At 38.2% G+C, this 18,074-nt stretch overlaps 1 protein-coding gene across 6 annotated transcripts in view; it reads right to left on the bottom strand.

Annotated features, from left to right (window-relative positions):
• Positions 1-18,074, bottom strand: part of Ldb2 (LIM domain binding 2) — a 390,814-nt gene that overhangs the window by 84,268 nt on the left and 288,472 nt on the right. The gene's annotated exons all lie outside the window — the stretch shown is intronic.

Genomic DNA, 18,074 nt, shown 5'->3' with positions numbered 1-18,074 from the left:
AGAAAATATAATCTCAAAATATTCAGGAAATTGTGGACTGTCCTCTCTCCACACTTTATGTCACTAAAACCAATGAAGCAAGAGTTAATTGCTTAAAAATAATGATGGTAGGGTGGGGGTGTACTTCCTAGCTGGGACTTGGCATGTTCTCAAAAAGCCAGGCACAGATATCCTTCTTGAATTGCTCACTGTATTGTTTCACGACCAATTATCACATCTTATGTTTGGTTTTTATTAGTAGTAGGAATATACATTTTAGTACTTTATAGTTTGTAAAAGAGTTTGTGTTTTATAGTTTGTAAAATATGTTGACATTTTCTGTGTGGGTCTTTAGAAGAAGCCCAGTCAAGTAAAAGATTAAGACTCAAAAAGCTATAATACAAAAGTTGTTATAAATATTCAAAGCTATATGACTTATAAATACATATTGAGTGTCTCTAACTTTGTATATGAAAATATGAAGATACCTTCTCCTTCCAACATTTTGCCTCAAACTGCCTTATTGAATGGAAATCTCTAAGCAACTCATATCTCTTTCCAAACAGGAATCCATAACTTTAGAAATGCTGATTTTCTGTTTTAGAATTGGATAAAACTTCTCTCTAGAAGAAAGGCCTTATTTTAAGAGAACTTTAACCCTCATACTTGTCCAAAATTGGTCTCTTTAATTCTAAGTTAGTTTAAGTGATTATGTAAGTAGCAAGGTCTTCAGATATATGATACATACAAAGCCATGACAAGTCCTGCTTTAGCATTGAGTTGAAATCTAGTTAAGACTGGAAATCTCAATTCACAATATCAGGAGTTCTGCCTAGCACATATTTTAAAGGCAAAGTCCTAGAATCACTCGGAAGCAATCCAAAGTTTTTAATAAATCTCACACATCCCTATTTAATACTCTTCAAAAGACAAAAAATAATATTTAAGCTAAACTACCAAACAGAGCTTTAGCTAGGCAAGATCAGCCCATCATCACCTGAATGGTTTATAATATTTAATTTCATTTAAAAAACATCAATGTTAATCCATTCCATATGGATGTATAGCTGTTTTATACATGGACTTAGAAAAAAATTATATATAAAGAGAACACCCTGACAAACTTTTTAAAAAATGATCCTTAAAGAATCTTCATATGGATGTCTAGTCTCAGAATAATTTACATAGTTGTTATGGCTTCATATTTGCTGCAGGTAAAAATCAACAAGTATGTGGTAAGCAGTCTAGGATCCTTGGTGATTCTCTCTGAAATAATCCTTATACATACATTTCCTAAATACTGTCTAATCCCCAATATTGCATGTTTATTCTTTGAATATAAAATTCAAATGAGAGTAATTTGAGCTTACCACATGCACATGTTTAAACATGTGCATAGCTAATATGATGAGGAAAATTTTACAGTGTTGAAAACCTTATTGTTCTTTGCTAAACAGATAAAATTAATTAAATTTACTTCAAATATTCTTTTTTTTAAATTTTTTTTTAAATTTATTTATTTGAGAGTGACAGACACAGAGAGAAAGACAGATAGAGGGAGAGAGAGAGAATGGGCGCGCCAGGGCTTCCAGCCTCTGCAAACGAACTCCAGATGCGTGCGCCCCCTTGTGCATCTGGCTAACGTGGGACCTGGGGAACCGAGCCTCGAACCGGGGTCCTTAGGCTTCGCAGGCAAGCGCTTAACCACTAAGCCATCTCTCCAGCCCTTACTTCAAATATTCTAACTTAAAGCTGAATTAACATAAATCAGTTCAAGTATTTTGACAATTTTCAATTTTTAAGAATAAATACACACCATAAAAATATAGTTAAGGCCTGAAGAGATGGCTCAGAAATTAAGGTGCTTGCCTGCAAAGTCTAGGGATTCAGTTTTGATTCCCCAGTATCTTAAAGCCAGATGCACAAGGTGGTATGTGGCATCTGGAGTTCATTGGCACTGGCCCGAGGCCCTGGTGCACCCATTCTGTCCTTCCTCCCTGTCACTTTCTCTCTCTTTCTTGCTCAAATTAATTAGCTAATTAAAAATGTAGTTGAGAAGTGAAAATATTTCATGACAACATACAAAAAATTGTTGCTTTAAAAAGGTTATGGAGGGCTGGAGAGATGGCTTAGCAGTTAAGGTGTTTGCCTCTGTAGCCTAATAACTCATGTTTGACTCTCCAGGTCCCATGTATACCAAACTCATAGTGACATAATCCTATATATTTTTAAAAGTGTGAGCATTAAGGGTTTTCACTGTTTTTGTTTATTTTTATTTATTTATTTGAGAGCAATAGACAGAGGAAGAGGCAGAGAGAGAGAGAGAGAGAGAGAGAGAAAATGGGTGCTCCAGGGCTTCCAGCCACTGCAAACGAACTCCAGATGCATGTGCCCCCTTGTGCATCTGGCTAATGTGGGTCCTGGGGAAACAAGGCTCGAAACAGGGTCCTTAGGCTTCACAGGCAAGCACTTAACTGCTAACCCATCTCTCCAGCCCATAATCGTATAATTTTGCACAAGTGCACAAGGGGGGGACTAGTGTTTGGAGTTTGGTTGCAGTGGCTGGAGGCCCTAGTGCACTAATTCTCTCTCTCTCTCTCTCTCTCTCTTTCTGCCACTAAAAAAAAGAAAAGACCAGTCTGTTGGGCTTTCCTTCAAAAAAAAAAAAAAGGCTATGAATGAGCCAGGTGTGGTGGCCTTTACTCCCAGCGCTCAGGAGGCAGTGGTAGGAGGATCACCAGGAGTTCGAGGCCACCCTGAGACTACAAAATGAATTCCAGGTCAGCCTGGGCTACAGTGAAACCCTACCTTGAAAAACCAAAATAAATAAATAAATTAAAATAAAATAAAAATAAAAATAAAAGTAAAGTTATATGGAAAATAGTCACCATTGGGTTGGTCACAGTATAGTTTATTCATCATATTCACATAGTTTAATTCCCATATATCACTATTTGCTATATGTCATGTCTTTATTCATCGTCTAAGAAGAGTTTAGTAAAAAATGTAAGTTTTCTTAATTTTAATCTTAAATTGTTAACAACTCCCCCAAATCCATAAAATGTTCAAGCTATGCAGTAAATATAGAGTCTTGTGCACTGGGAAATACCCAACACTATTGGAAAAGGGTATTTGGATATTGACATTTGCTTTCAGTCCCTTTCTTTTGGAGGATAGTCCTACCTTTTCTACAAGTCTAATTTGGAACATGAAGCACAAAATCCCATTTCCCACTGTAGTAGGTGGCCATCCTGGCTGCTTTGGTAAACCATGACAAAGGTATTGACACCTATCATATATTATCTTCTCCTATGCTGGGTCCTGTGATCTTACACACTTAATAAAATGTGACAGAGTCACCCAGTATCTGTTTGAGCTGTACCTTCCATAGGTGCCACTGGAAGCTGCCACTGTAGTGATTGGGAAGATATCAGTTAATGTATGTGTAGAGGCTAGTTCTAATATTGTAATACTTTGAGAATAACCTGACCAAGAAATGTGGAGAGGTCCAAAGGATGACTTTCAACCATCACCTCAGCTGAGCTTCTAGTCAACTCCCAGAACTAACTTTCAGGAATGAGACCATCTTGAAGTAAACCCTTGAGCTCCAAGTGAGCTGCCTCAAGCAGGTATCACAGGAAGTGCAATTTCTCCTTAGTCACAGAAATATGAATGAGTAAGAGAAATTGTTGCATGATCCTAGTCCTTTCTTGAAATAAAGTTGTCCCACTAAAACTCATTCATCACAGACATAGAGCAGCCTGTACACAAGGAGAAAGCCAAGCCACGGTCTTAGTGAACTGATTTAGCTCCTTGTCTAAGGTAAACTCACTCCTCTGAGGTTCAGTGTACAAAAGATATGGCCCCCTCTGTTGCAGTCAAGTTCACAGTGGGGTAGAGCAAACCAAGAGCAAGTTGTGGGGAAGAACAGGTTTATTTTGGCTTACAGACTCAAGGGGAAGTTCCATGATTCAGAGGAAAATGATGGCATGAGTAGAGGTGGACAACAGCAACAGGACAGTGTGCCAGACATTGGCAAGAGGAAACTGGCTATAATACCCATAAGCCTACCCCCAACAATACACTACCTCTAGGAGGCATTAATTCTCAAATCTTTATCAGCTGAGAAACTAGCATTTAGAACACTTAAGTTTATGGTGGACACCTAAATCAAACCACCACACCCTCCTTTTTTTTTTTTTTTTTTTTTTTTGCTAAGGTAGTCTGCGTTTGGTTCCAACTGCTTACAAACAGAGAGAGGCTAATTAATGTCTATCTGTTTCAGTGTTTAACATAGTAACAACACAGACATAGAACAAAGAGAAGTTACAAAAGTGGTCGGCTGGGAGTCTTTTTTTGTGCAGCACATAGTGTGAGAAGTTACAGGAGATAAAACAGTGTCAGAGACTCATTTCATTCTTAATTCTGCTATAATACATCAGCACAAACTTAGTGGCTTAAAAGAGCAGAAATGCACTGCTTCATAGTTGTAAGGATTAGGCATGGGTCTTACTCAGCTAGCATCACAGTGTCAGCAGAGATGACTTTCCTATTGGGGTCTCTAGGGAAGAAGTCATTTACTTGCCAGCTCCCTCCCCTATTTAAAACCCATGGCAGCAGATGGGGGCCTTGCAAACCATCTCTCTCACTTTGCTTCTCTCTTCCATTTTGAGACCCTTATGCATGCACTGGATCCACCCAAACAAGCCATGATATTCTCCCCATTCCCAGATCCTTAACAATCAGGTCAGCAAGATTCTTTGGTCATGTGAGGATGCCCTTCATGTGTGCTGGGAATTAGGATATTAACATCTTTAGAGAGGTATTATTTTGCTTACCATACATATCACAGTTGTTAAGAGTTTTCTGTTGTACAAAAGAGATGGTAAAAATTGTAATGTGCACACAACGTACACAAGCACACACACTCACATAGTGTGATAGATAAATTTTGTGCACAGCTGGGCATGGTGGCTCATGTCTGTAATGCTAGCACTTGGGAGACTGACTTGGAAAAAATGCTATTATTTTCAGGCCAGCCTAAGGTATGTAATGAGTCCTAGGTCAACCTGGGTCAGGATCAGACTGTCTTTCAAAAATAAAATGAACAAATGAATGAAGGAATGAATATTCAGTGAATGACAGAATACCAGAGCAAAATCTCTTATAGTTGAAGAAATCAGCCCACTGGGTTTCCACCCATTTCCTTGATAAACATTTACTGAGCCTGGAATAGATACAGAGTTCCATGGTGGGTGCTGAATGCAGTAAAGTAGACATTTGCCCTGTCATTCAGATTCATTTCTATTAGGAGAGCTAACAAATGCATACGCATCTATAACAGTGTGATGATTCATGAAGTTTAAAAACTGAATTTGTGACTTTGAACTCTGCACTGGCATTTTCTGAATCCTAAGATCAATGTACAATTTTATTATTGCTGACGCACTGAAATTAGCACATTCTCTTAACTTATAAGACCATGTAACCACAGAGTGCAGACTAACACAAACCACTTTGAAAATCAGAGAATGTTCAGATTTATATTCAGTGATTGCCTAATTCATCAGCCACACTGGTTCTGAATTTACTTAGATTCACATGCATATGCTAAATATACCCCTTATGTCTACACTTTGATACCTGGAATTAAAATAATTTAAATATTGATATGCATGAATGTACATAGTATTCTCATGAAGAGGCTTATATTGTCAAACATTATTAGGGTGAGATTAAGACTATAATAGATAACAGAGATTCTATTTTTCTACCATATTAATTTTAAAGTCCAAAAAATTGGGAAAACATGGAAATTCAGTTGGCCATGTAGGTTTTCTGCTATTAAAGTCATTGAAATATACTACACATTAATTATCTATTTGTTCATTAAAGATAAGAAAGCATATATTAAATTATTCATGAGTTGGAATGTCTACAAAAATGTCTACAAATACACATTATAGATAAATATATTTAGTCTAAAATTCATTTTCATAAGTTTCTAGTTTGGATGTTGAAATCTGCACTCAGGTTCCTTGGAAGGTTTCATGGTTGTTTTCTTCAGTTCTGATTTGTTCTGAAAAAGTCCTTGGTATAAAACTAGCCAAGCTATTGGTCCTAATATTTTTTTTCCTTGCAGGTACTACTTGACATGTTAGGGTATCTAAAGGATATTATCTGAAACCATTTAGAAACCAAATAGTCTAAGTAGGTAACTTACTTAGAAGATAAAAATTATTGTTGGGCTGGAGAGATGGCTTAGTGGTTAAGCGCTTGCCTGTGAAGCCTAAGGACCCTGATTCAAGGCTTGATTCTCCATGACCCACGTTAGCCAGATGCACAAGGGGACACATGTGTCTGGAGTTTGTTTGCAGTGGATAAAGGCCCTGGGGTGCCTATTTTCTCACTCACTCTCTCTCCATCTGCTTCTTTCTCTGTCTGTCACTCTCAAATAAATTGATAAAAATGAACAAAAAATTTTTTAAAAATTACTGTGCCTTCACTCCAAAGCAGAAAAATTATGGTCTAATGCATTCTATCTCTACTAGTAATTATGAATGCTTTTTTCAAACTCTTAAGATGCTTATAGGTAAATCACATGAAAAATTTACATACAGAAACTAGCACATGGGAAACCTTGAAGCTAGCAATCAGAGTATATAGTTAAAACAATAACAACATTGCAATGCTGTACTAAAATGGGTTTATACAAATAGTTTTAGAAAACTCAGTTTAGCAAATTACTGGTAATTAAACAATCTCTATCATTTTCAGAGTTGTTGAGGAGTGGCGTTAAGGTCCTGGTTGATCTCTCTTCAAACTATAATTCTAAAGTCCACATATCAATTGTTCAGAAATTCCTTTGAGAAGACATTGTATAATGTAAGACATTTTGATTTGGGAGGACGGTTAACTATTCTGAATGCTCTAATTTCTGCTCTTCAAAGACACTTCAGTTCAGACAAAATGAAAGCAATTGAGAATTTAATAAAATTGAAGAGCAAGAGGAAGGCTTGAAGCTAATAACACTTTGGTACAGTTTAATGCTTGGATATTATTTAGTTGATGATCTTTCAACACTGAAGAGAGAATTATATAAGCACAGACATAGGTTCACAAGCAGGCAATGTTGACTATATTAAAACAATTGAGTTTTGTACTTATTTTTTATTTTTGAGCAGAGAATCCTTTCAGCACCATTCTCTATTCAGATATTTTCTTTTCTTTTCTTTTTTTATGAGAGAAAGAGAGAGTGAGAGAATGAGAATTGGTATGCCAGGGGCTCCAGCCACTACAATTAAACTTCAGACACATGCACCACCTTGTGTACATGTGTTACCTTGCACATGTATTTTGTGTGCATCTGACTTATGTGCGATCTGAGGAGTCACACATGGGTCCTTAGGCTTCACCATCTCTCCAGCTCTATATTTAAATTTTATAAATATATTAAAAAGGAAGTTGGTGTCTGAGTCTCGGTACTTTATGCTGCTGCATTTCAGACATAAACATGGAAGCTCTGCTATAGCACTGTGGGTCCCTGGGTCCTCTGGGGCCTGGCTGTGGTTCCCCAAAAGGCATCCCAGGCAACTGTTGGGGTGAGCACATGAGAATCACTCTCAGGAGACAGTATCTGTGAACAGCTCTCTTTAATCAATAGGGAAATGGGTTTATAAGCAGTGGAGGGTGGGAAGAAGGCCCTAAAGGGGTTGGAGGGACAAGGTTGCTTGCTGATGTCTAATTAGCGTATGGGGACATACATTCCAGAACTCAGGCAATGGTATTTGGTACGGGGGGATTGGCTGTGCAAAGGTTGCTGGCTGATACCATATAAGGAGTTTCCTAGGTAACTGGCCAAGGGTCACAGGGCAAAGCCTAAGTTCAGGCGTGCTGGGTTTGGAGAGGGCCTCCTGTAGCCCAGGGGTCCTTAGCCATGCCCAGCAGCTCCAGCCTGTCTACTGAAGGCTCCAGCCTGTGCCTGCCCCACATAGTACAGTGGAAAGTCATGCAATAAGCACAGATATTCAGCAAACTTGAGTTATCTGTCCTCAGACATCCAGGAATGCATTATGCTAACATGTAAATGATCCTAGGAGTGATAAAAAAATGATGATTTTACTTATAGCAAATAATCATGAAAATAAAATGCAATAAGGCTTTAGTAAGGTGCTATTAGTTCAAGGCAGACGTTCTTCTTCCTGGTAAAGTGGAAGCAAGTCAAACTAACTTTACAGCTACAAGTTGTCATCAGTTTAAGTCTAACATGATTTTGACTTTTTTTTCTAACAAAAGAAATTTCATTTAAATATCTTTTCTCTGATGATCCATTTTGCTCTTTTAAAAACTCATTTATTTCACATATGTTTACTAGTGCTTTCTATGGGCCAGCTATTGTTATAGGTACTAGAAAAATTCATAGGCTTAACATATGGCAATACAAGGCAGGCTAGTTTAGCCTGTCAGTGTAGAAGGCTTTAGTGAGGAGGTGACAGTGAGGCTGAGCCACACAATCTGTGACTGGCGAGGTACAGACCCAAGGTTCAGCCATAACACAAACCCAAATATAGAGATGAGTTTGGATTGGATAACTTGGTGTGTTACAGTGTGACCAAGATGGCAGTGTGGTAAGCATACCACCAAGGAGTCAAAGCAATAGATAAAATGCAAGAAAGAGCCAGGGAAAGGCTAAGACAGGGCAAGGGGCTTGCTTGTTATTCTTTGTACAGTGACAGGGTACTGAAAGGTTTCTGCCAGTGACATGATCTGATATACCTATTCTGTCCTTCCTAAATATAGCATCCATTTGCCAATATGGTCCAAAAATACCATACAACATTTTGATATGCTGAGAAACCTGATTAGGTATTTTTTCTTTCATTTTCTACCAATCAAATTTTTTGAGGAGAAATTGTGAAATTTATTTTAGGGACTGTTAAGATAGGAAGGAAAACAAAGAAGGAAAGTACCCAAGCAAAAAGAAATTTTCAGCCTTCCCCACTAGGCTGGAAATGGGAAGGAGGGACTTAAAAGATTTCCTTTATACAGGAAGAGGGAGAAGTGGCTGGGAAGGGTAAGAAGCTAAGAGATTTATATCAAAATTTCAATAACATGATCTGGAGGGATGGCTTATCAGTTAAGGTACTTGTCTGCAAAGCCAGAGGACCCAGTTTCAGTTACCAGGACCCACGTGAACTGGACACATAAGAGGGCACAGTTTCCAAAGCAGCTGTGATTCTTACTTAAAATATCAGACCTTGGTTAGATCCCTAGTGAGTCAGTTACTATTGGATGTGAGGTTTGAGACTCTCTCTTAGCGTCACCCCAGGTACAGACTAAGTTTAGGAGTCAATGAGATGTGGTAAATTCTACAGTAAGAAGTACAGGTTGTTCATGGAGTCCACAGGAAGGAAGCATACCTAACCAATTTGGCCTTTGTAAGAAGGAACCATGGAGGAAGTATTTCCCAGGTTAGGTGGTCAAAAGAAGAAGTGATCCAGAAAAATAAGCAAAGAAACAGAATCCATAAAGAAAGCCAGAGACACTATAGAAAGATTTTTTTAAAACCTACTCCTCTTGGGGCTGGAGAGATAGTTCAGTGGTTAAGGCACTTGCCTGCAACATTTTACCACCAGGGTTCAATTCCCCAGTACCTAAGTAAAGCCAGGTGCACAGTGGCGCAAGTGTCTGGAGTTCATTTGCAGTGGCTGGAGGTCTTGGAGTGCCCATTCTCCCTCTCTCCCTCTCTCTCTCTCTCTCTCCCCCTTCTCTTTCTCTCTGTCAAATAAATAAATAAATAAAAATAAAATATTTAAAATTTTTCAATAACACATCTAAGACCTTAGTCATAGCACTTTGCATTGGGGATATGAAGAAATGATAACCAAGGTATACTCCATCCCTGTTCTTCCAGAGTTTCCAATCAAGAGATTCTTAATTCATCGATTCATTAATTTATGACAAGTAAGAGGATGCCTTATCTCTGCCTGGTTCTCCTGTGTACCTATTTCGTGATACATAGTAGTGAATGAAGGATGCAATATACAAATATACAAATTCATATGACCCAAAATTATAGGAACTTACCCTTAACCTGATAGGTCCCATGTTATTTCATGCAACCCATTGCTTCTGTATTTTAGGATTATTCTGGCTTCTATTCTGACTGTTATCACACAGGCACTCTTCTCAGATGCATATTATTTATAAGGGGCAGAAATCTTTAAAGCTTGATTCAGGATATTGTGTAGGAGACATCCTGAGTAATGAAGAACTCTTCCTGGGGTTTGGAATTAAAACCCTTTACAGATTTATGTAAATAAATCCAAGCTGGAGTGACTGATACCTTATAGAGAAAGTTATATGTCAAGAGAAAGACCAAAACTAATGGATGAAGAAACACCAGTTAGTCACACAGGGCAGTGGGGAGAATGGTGCTGGTCATGGGAAGAGGATGTATGTTAAGGAGAATGGTGGTGAGCTTCCCATCATTCTGGCTGCTGTCTGTTCCAGGTGTTATTTATACCTTAAATAATGTTGTACTGATACACTACTCTGTGATGTATAGCTCTCTCAGTCCTTATGATGCTACAGTGTTCTTTTAGTTGTTGAGACCTTAAAAGGTACATCTAATACATTTATATCTGCCCTCTGTATTTTTAAGGTCAACTTCTTATAACTATGCTTTGTTATTCTTAAAGATGAACCTTTAAATAATTTTGTCAAATTCAAAAAATTATGAAGGAATCTGATTCAGTTAAATTTAATAAGAACTAGTTGACATCTTTAATGTCTTCTGATAAAAAAATATAAGATGTATGTAAATTTATTTAACTCTATTTTCATCTCAGAATTCCACAGTGTTACAAAATATAAGGTATAGGAAAACTTTATGCTTTTAAGGATATCTTTGAATAATTTACATATGCTGAATGGTGATGTGACTTTTTTCATTATATTTCTATCTGGAACCTGGATATTTTTATTAATAATAATTTTTGAAGAAGTTTTGAGGTTATTTCTTGGCAACAAGGTTTATTAGTTCCAAATATTGATAAGTTTGTTCCCCTTATCTTTACCAACATATTGATATCATTTTCTCTCAATTTTACTGCAGAAAAAAAAAAAATACTGAGGCAGTAGGCATTCTTTCTACCCTGTCTCTAGATGAAGAGGATTTCTATGTGTTGATTTGAGATTATATTACATACTATGGAAAGAAAAATTCTCTCGTACCTGTTTTTTATTATACTTTTCTCTCTCATTCTGATAAATGTTTAATTTTATCAAATGCCCTTTCAATATCTACTTAATTGATTAATTTCATTTTAGAAGATCATATATTTTAAAATATTGAATTTTTGTCTTCAGTATAAATCTTACTGTCTTGAATACACCCATGCAATCATATTATATAAATAATTACATTAAGTTTGACTTATAAATTCACTTATCCTTTAGCAAATATTAACAAAGTAGGGCTCTATATGAGCTACTGTACTGGCAGCTAACTTAGAATGAAGGGGCAGAAAAGAGCTCAAGTCAAATCTGATGATGGAAGCTGGAAAAATGGCTTAGCAGTTAAGATGCTTGCCTGCAGAGCTAACAACCCAAGTTTGATTCTCCAGCACCCACGTAAAGCCAGATACAGAAAGTGAAGCATGCATCTGGAGTCCATTTGTAGTGGCTGGACGCCCCAGCATGGCCATTCTCTCTGTGTAGCTCTCTCCACTTGCAAATAAATGAAATATTTAAAAAATAAATTAAGTGTAATGATGCCAGCTAACATGTTCTAAGATTTTTACAGCTGTTTAAAACATGCTTATAGCTGGTTCTATATAAAAAAAATCTTTAAATCTTTTATGTTTCTTCAATTTGAGTAGAAATGGTGTCTGCTCATAGTAATACTGATTAGCTCCTGATTAGTGATCATAAATGCCACTGAACATATGGAAAACATAAAATACTGGCAATTATTTAATAAATGTAATTATGGTATTCATAATTATATTTCATACCTTTGTTGTACATAGGAGCAATATGTTGGCCAGAAAAGTACCAGTGTAGCTCATGCAATCTGATAGAATTTTGATGTTCTAATATAACTTTATCATGAGGTTGAATCATGTTGCTTTGGATCAAACCAGTGGCCTTGTGCATAATAAATAAGCAACTGGCAACAGAGCTACATTCCCAGCCACTTTCTTTCTTTTAAAATCATTCAAGTAATATATGTGCAAAACATTAGCACAGTATGTTTTGGATACTTCAGATGTTCATTAGAAGCTCACTGGTCCTGACTCTCTTCTGCAGGCTGATAATCAGGCTTCAATTTCCAGATTCCGTGTAGCTGGACACTACTCTGTGGCAGTACAGACATGATTCACAAGACATTACTACTGTTGTCATCATTCAAACACAAGAGATTTTCACAAGGAGAAATCCTGCCTTTAGACATGGCCACTGAAGCTATGAAACATGTAACTATGCCTTTTCCTCCACCTCAGACCTAGCAGGTATACCATAGACCCCCCCCCACCCCGCCCGCATAGCCCACAACCACATTTTAGGTGGAGGACCTGTAGTATGGCTCCAAGAGTTTAACAGTGACAGGAAGATAATTGCTACATATGAGAAAGTACATTTGGACTTTGGAGGAAACAAAACAAAATAAAACTAATGATATAATGATATAATCTATTGTGGTGTGATGTCACTTGCATAGCAAGTTTTATTTGTTTAAATATAAGGTTATCTTTGTTATGTTTACCCGATACCCACCAATCTTAGTGCCTTCACCTGGTCATAATTTTAATATATGTGCTGCCGAAGCACGCACTTGACTTGGCCCTAAGTCTCCATTGGTATTCATATATCAAATGGCCTCATAGATGTTTTAATTATACATTTATAGTCATATGAATATATATGCCCCATAGAAAACGTATCTTTTGAGTACCTTTAGTTTTAATTTTCATAAAAGTGTTCATATTGTAAAAAATATATTTATGCTGAGTTTTCTTTTAGCAATACATTTATAAAATCTTTTCTTACTTAACACTACATTTATAAAATATAAATACAGCAGTATATTATTATTAAGTTTTTAAACACAGAATGATCATAACTTCCAGCTGAGATGCTCAGTTGTCACTGAAGTAGACATTTGTAAACCACAGCAATTCAAGGATTCGCAAGTCAGAGGAAAGGTTTGCTGCCTTCAATTAGTGCACTGTGCCCTCCTCAACTGCATTATACTTCCTCACTGTTTCCATACTATTCTTCAATTTCCTCCGTTGGTTTATCTAAACTTGGAGGCATCTCCAAGCCTCAGGGTCCCACATCCTTCAGTGAGCGGTATTGTTTGTCTTTTCCCCTCAGTTCCCTGACTTCTTTATGCTCTTGGCAAAAAAAAAACAAAACAAAAAACAGCAATTATAAACTTGCACATGCCAAGCACAGATTGTTCTACATTCATGTACTTGCTGTGCTATTAGTCATGGTCTGACCTTGAACAAATGACTGATGCCCTCTAAACTCCAGTTTCTTCATCTGCCAAACGGTTAAGTGATAACTAATTCAGCAGGCAGCTCCGTGTATTAATACCACGTGGTATAATAAAGTGCTCTTCTCAGAGCCCAGCACTGTTAAATGTGGGCAGCTTCTTCCTAGACCTGTAGTCCCTTCTCTATGCACAGACTTTGGGACACTCAGCTGAACTGTTATCATCAATTTTATCATCTTTCCTCAGTGAGTTCCCAGGAGAGAACATTCCTTGAGCATTTCAGTACTGCAGCACTTTTGTGATGTAAATAGCTACTTAGGAGACATCTGGTGAATGAATGAACGTGGACTTGGCATGTCTGTTTGGACAGTCTGCCAATCCAGACCTATTATGCGTACACATGTGCTTTACACACAGAGGTAATACTACTTTTCAAGAAGGACCAGAGAAAAGAGCTTTTGAGAAGAGGAAAGCAGGGTTTTAGGACTTCTATCCCAGGGTTGTAGTTTACAGATTAACCATGCTAAAAGATTGAGTTTTGTAGGTAAAAACAGTGCCTCCCATCTGAGACTATGTAGCACTGATGAGTTTTGTTCTCATATTTATGTGTACAATTCACAGATATACACACTCCATACGGAATGTCCACTGCTTATCAAAAAGCATCCAAGTCGGCATTCCATGGGCATTTTACAAGAAAATTAATGTCCTTGGAAACAAGAAACAGTAAAAGAAGGTCAGACTCACATTCTACACAAGTCCAGAGGGGGCTGTGCTTCTGACCCTTAGATAGTGTCTACAAGGAAAGGAATAGCCATTTCGATAGAATTAAATATTGTGTAGGCTTCCTGGCAGCCTAACATAAAGACTGTCCCAAGCGTTCCCATCTATGCCTGACCAAACACATGCTTGCCAGCTGCAGGGGCTGACAATCTGTGTGCAGGTTGATAGCAAAGCCCAAGGGCACAACCAAGGGAAGGCAACCTCTGGGAATTCAGTAGGCAAAGCCTCAACACCTAGTGGTTAGGACTTGCATGGGCCCACTGATGACTTTTGTGGGCTAAACAACACATACAACCCAGGCTCTGCACTACTATTGAGTCTTCCTTGCTAATGCTGCCCTTATCGTTTCAATGAGGGAACTGTGACTTAACTCCTGAGATGAAATGACACCTTGGGACTCTGAACTCTATCACTTGTAAGAACATACAGAACCATGTGACAGAAAGCTTTGTAGGGCCAGGCATCTGCTACAACTCAGGAGAGAACAGGGTGTCTCTAGTGGGGTAACACAACCCTACCCCCCCACTGATTCCCCCCTCTCTCTCCTGTTGCTATCATAGACTGGTACAATGATGCAGGGATTCTCCCAGATTTCTCTCTGCCATGCCTCACCAGGTCTGACCTCCTCCCTGGAGTGGGCCATGAGGTAGCAGTGTCAACTTGAAACAACCTTGCTTGCATTTCAAGCACAGTTTTGCCATATACTAGCTGTATAATCTTGGGGAAAGTACAGAATCATTCTGGTTTTAGGTTTCTCACCCGACAAATAGAGATGAGCAGGGCATTGTGATCCTCCTTATCCATAGCATTGACTTAGCAGGGATGCTGTGCAGAGTTCAGTGGTCCTCCTTATCCATGGCATGAACATTTCAAGTGCATGTCTGAAATTAGGGACAGTACCAAACCCTATATACACACACATACATACGTATGCATCTATGGTAAAGCTTAAGCTGTGAATTAGGTATAGTAAAAGGTTAACAATAATAATGAAACAAATAATAATAATAAAACAAATTACAGTGTTTGTTCGATGTTATGGATAAAGAGGACCACTGCACAGCATCCCTGAAAGGTCAGTAATAATAATAATGAAACAAAACAATTTGAATAAGATGGCAATGAGTGTGGTTTAGCGCTATCAACAAATACCTATTGTACTGTATTAAGCCGCCTTCTTGTGACATGAGAACATGCAGCCTCTATGTGAAGAGAGAAAGTGCAGTAAACGATGTACATTGTGAAAGCATTCAGCTATGAACCAGGATTGCCTTATGTAAGTACTGTGATTCACAGTCAATCTGCTACCTGTAACTAATAGGCAGGTAGCATATGCAGCATGGATATACGAACACTGTGATGACTCACATCCTGGGTGGGGCAGAGTGGGAAGATGTGTGATTTCATCATGACACTCAGAAAAGGGTGTAATTTAAAACTTATGAATTCTTTAGTTCTAGAAGTTTCCATTTACTATTCTCAGCCCATGGTTCCTAAACCATAGAAAGCAAAATTTTGGATGGAGGAAAGTATGCTGATTTGGAGGGATAGTTAAAATAGGCAATGTGTGCAAGGCACTCAGGCAAACTTACAGGACAAAATACTTTTGGATAGATAAAACTATCTAGGGGCCTCACATACAGCAAACATTCAATACGTGCTTACTGAAGAAACACCAGTTGACATCCATATATTACAAAAATTATCATAGACTGCATTTTTCTCTCCACATAGAAAAATCAAGGTAATATTAAGCATTTTATAAATGCGTTTATAAAGTGGCTGTGTTAGAGAATTCTAAGAAAGCAATACATATTAATTCCTTTCCTCATCGCTGAAACAGAATACCTGACAAAATTCAGTTTAAGGCAGAAAGGGTTTACTTCAACTTACAGTTGGAAGTTATATCATGGCATGCATGGTGGGACTTGAGGCAGTGGTCTTGTCCAGTCCACAGTGAGGAAGCAGAGAGCAATGACTGCTAATACTCAATTCACTTTTTCCTTTTTATTCAGACAGGGTCCCCAGTCCATGGAGTAGCACTGTCCACAGTTAGGATGTGGCTTCCCATCTCAATTAACCTAATCTAGAAAGCTCTCATAGACATTCCAGAGATTTGTTTCCATGGTGATTATAAATCTTGTCATGTTGATAACCAGAGATGAGCCATCATACAGTACATGCAGCACCCATGCTTCTTTTTTTTTTTTTAAACCAGGCACACCAGGACTAACATTGTTCTTGTGTCTCTCAACTTGTCCAAGATTCCAAAAGGTTAAAAGTAGAAAGGCAGGAAAATCTAGGTACATGTTTCCAGCTTGTTTGTTGTGATTTCCTCAAATCTGTGGAAACTCTTGGTACTCTTCTAAAATGCATTGGAATGATGGCTAGTATGTACTTTGCTACTTTAATAACAACTCTTCAAAATTCTCCCTTTCCATCTACTCCCTCCCTCCATGTCCTATATTCCAAGGCTTTTGTTATAAGAATTTCACTCTCCCCTTAGAGGGGACATTTAGCAGCGCAGGTTTATAGCTACCGTAAAGAACAAAGTTGGAAAGGCAAAGCTGGACGTGATCCTCAGCTTTATAACAAACTCCTGTCAGAGCATAACAAACCGCAGCCAGACACGAGCCACAGTGACAGGATGCAAAACCATAAAGATGATGGAGATCAGACAGGACAGGCACTTTATAGAAACAAACACCTTCCTTGCAAACAGATAGGACAAGCAGACCACTGAAAAAGCTCCCAAGGAAAAAAAAAATGATCAGAAGAAATAAGGACAAAAACATAAAATTCAAATGACAGCCCAGCCCAAGGAGATAAACCCAAGCCAGACAAAGAATCCAATTTTCCTAAATCAAGCTGACATCTCCCCCTGACTTTAATTGACCTCAGTAAGCTGGATCCTGAAGAAACATAAAATTAAGCAGCAGTTACACCCAGTGAAGAGATGGACCACCAGTGGGTAGGTGCTTAAGTTTCACTCTCTTAGGACAAGACTTGATTCTATACAGTAACTGTGGGTGGAATCACTTGTTCTACTGGAGACCACCACCAAGGACCTACAGTGAGGCACCAGGGCAGGGATTCGGCAGACCAAAGAGTTACACCCATAAGAGATTTTGAATTCAAAGTTTGGTTCCTGTAATGTACCCAAGCACCAACTCAGGGTTCTCTGTGTTGCCATCTTTGGTACAAAATAGCTGTAGGAAAGGAAGTGAAGCTAATGGATGCAGCCAATCAGGAAACATTAGCCCCAGGAAAAACTCTTTAATTGAATGAAAAGCATTGAAAATGGAGGAAGCATTGGTCTCTCTTTGCTGGATTCCTTAGTCTCCAACAGGGGAAGGATTTCTTTTTAAGTTATTTAATTTCCAAGCAGACAGAGAAAGAAGAAAGACACACAGAGAGAATGGGTGCCCCAGGGCTCCAGCCACTGCAAAGGAACTCCAGACACTTGTGCCACTTTGCACCTGGCTATATATAGGTATTAGGGAATTGAACCCTGGTGGTAAATGTTGCAGACAAATGCCTTAACCACGGAGCTATCTCTCCATCCCCCAAAGGAGGTTTTTAAAAATCTTTCTATAGTGTCTCTGGCTTTCTTTCTGATTCTGTTTCTTTGCTTATTTTTCTGGATCACTTCTTCTTTTGACCAACTAAACTGGGAAATATTTCTTCCATGGTTCCTTCTAATTTACACAGGCCAACTTGGTTAGGTATACTTCCTATGGACTCCATGAACAATCTGTACTTCTTACTGTAGTCTTTACCACATTGCATTGGCTCCCAAACTTAGTCT

This window comes from Jaculus jaculus, chromosome 11, assembly GCF_020740685.1.
Source record: "Jaculus jaculus isolate mJacJac1 chromosome 11, mJacJac1.mat.Y.cur, whole genome shotgun sequence".
Classification (NCBI taxonomy): domain Eukaryota; kingdom Metazoa; phylum Chordata; class Mammalia; order Rodentia; family Dipodidae; genus Jaculus; species Jaculus jaculus.
Note: the sequence above shows the minus strand (reverse complement) of the source record. Positions and strands in the feature narration are given on the sequence as shown.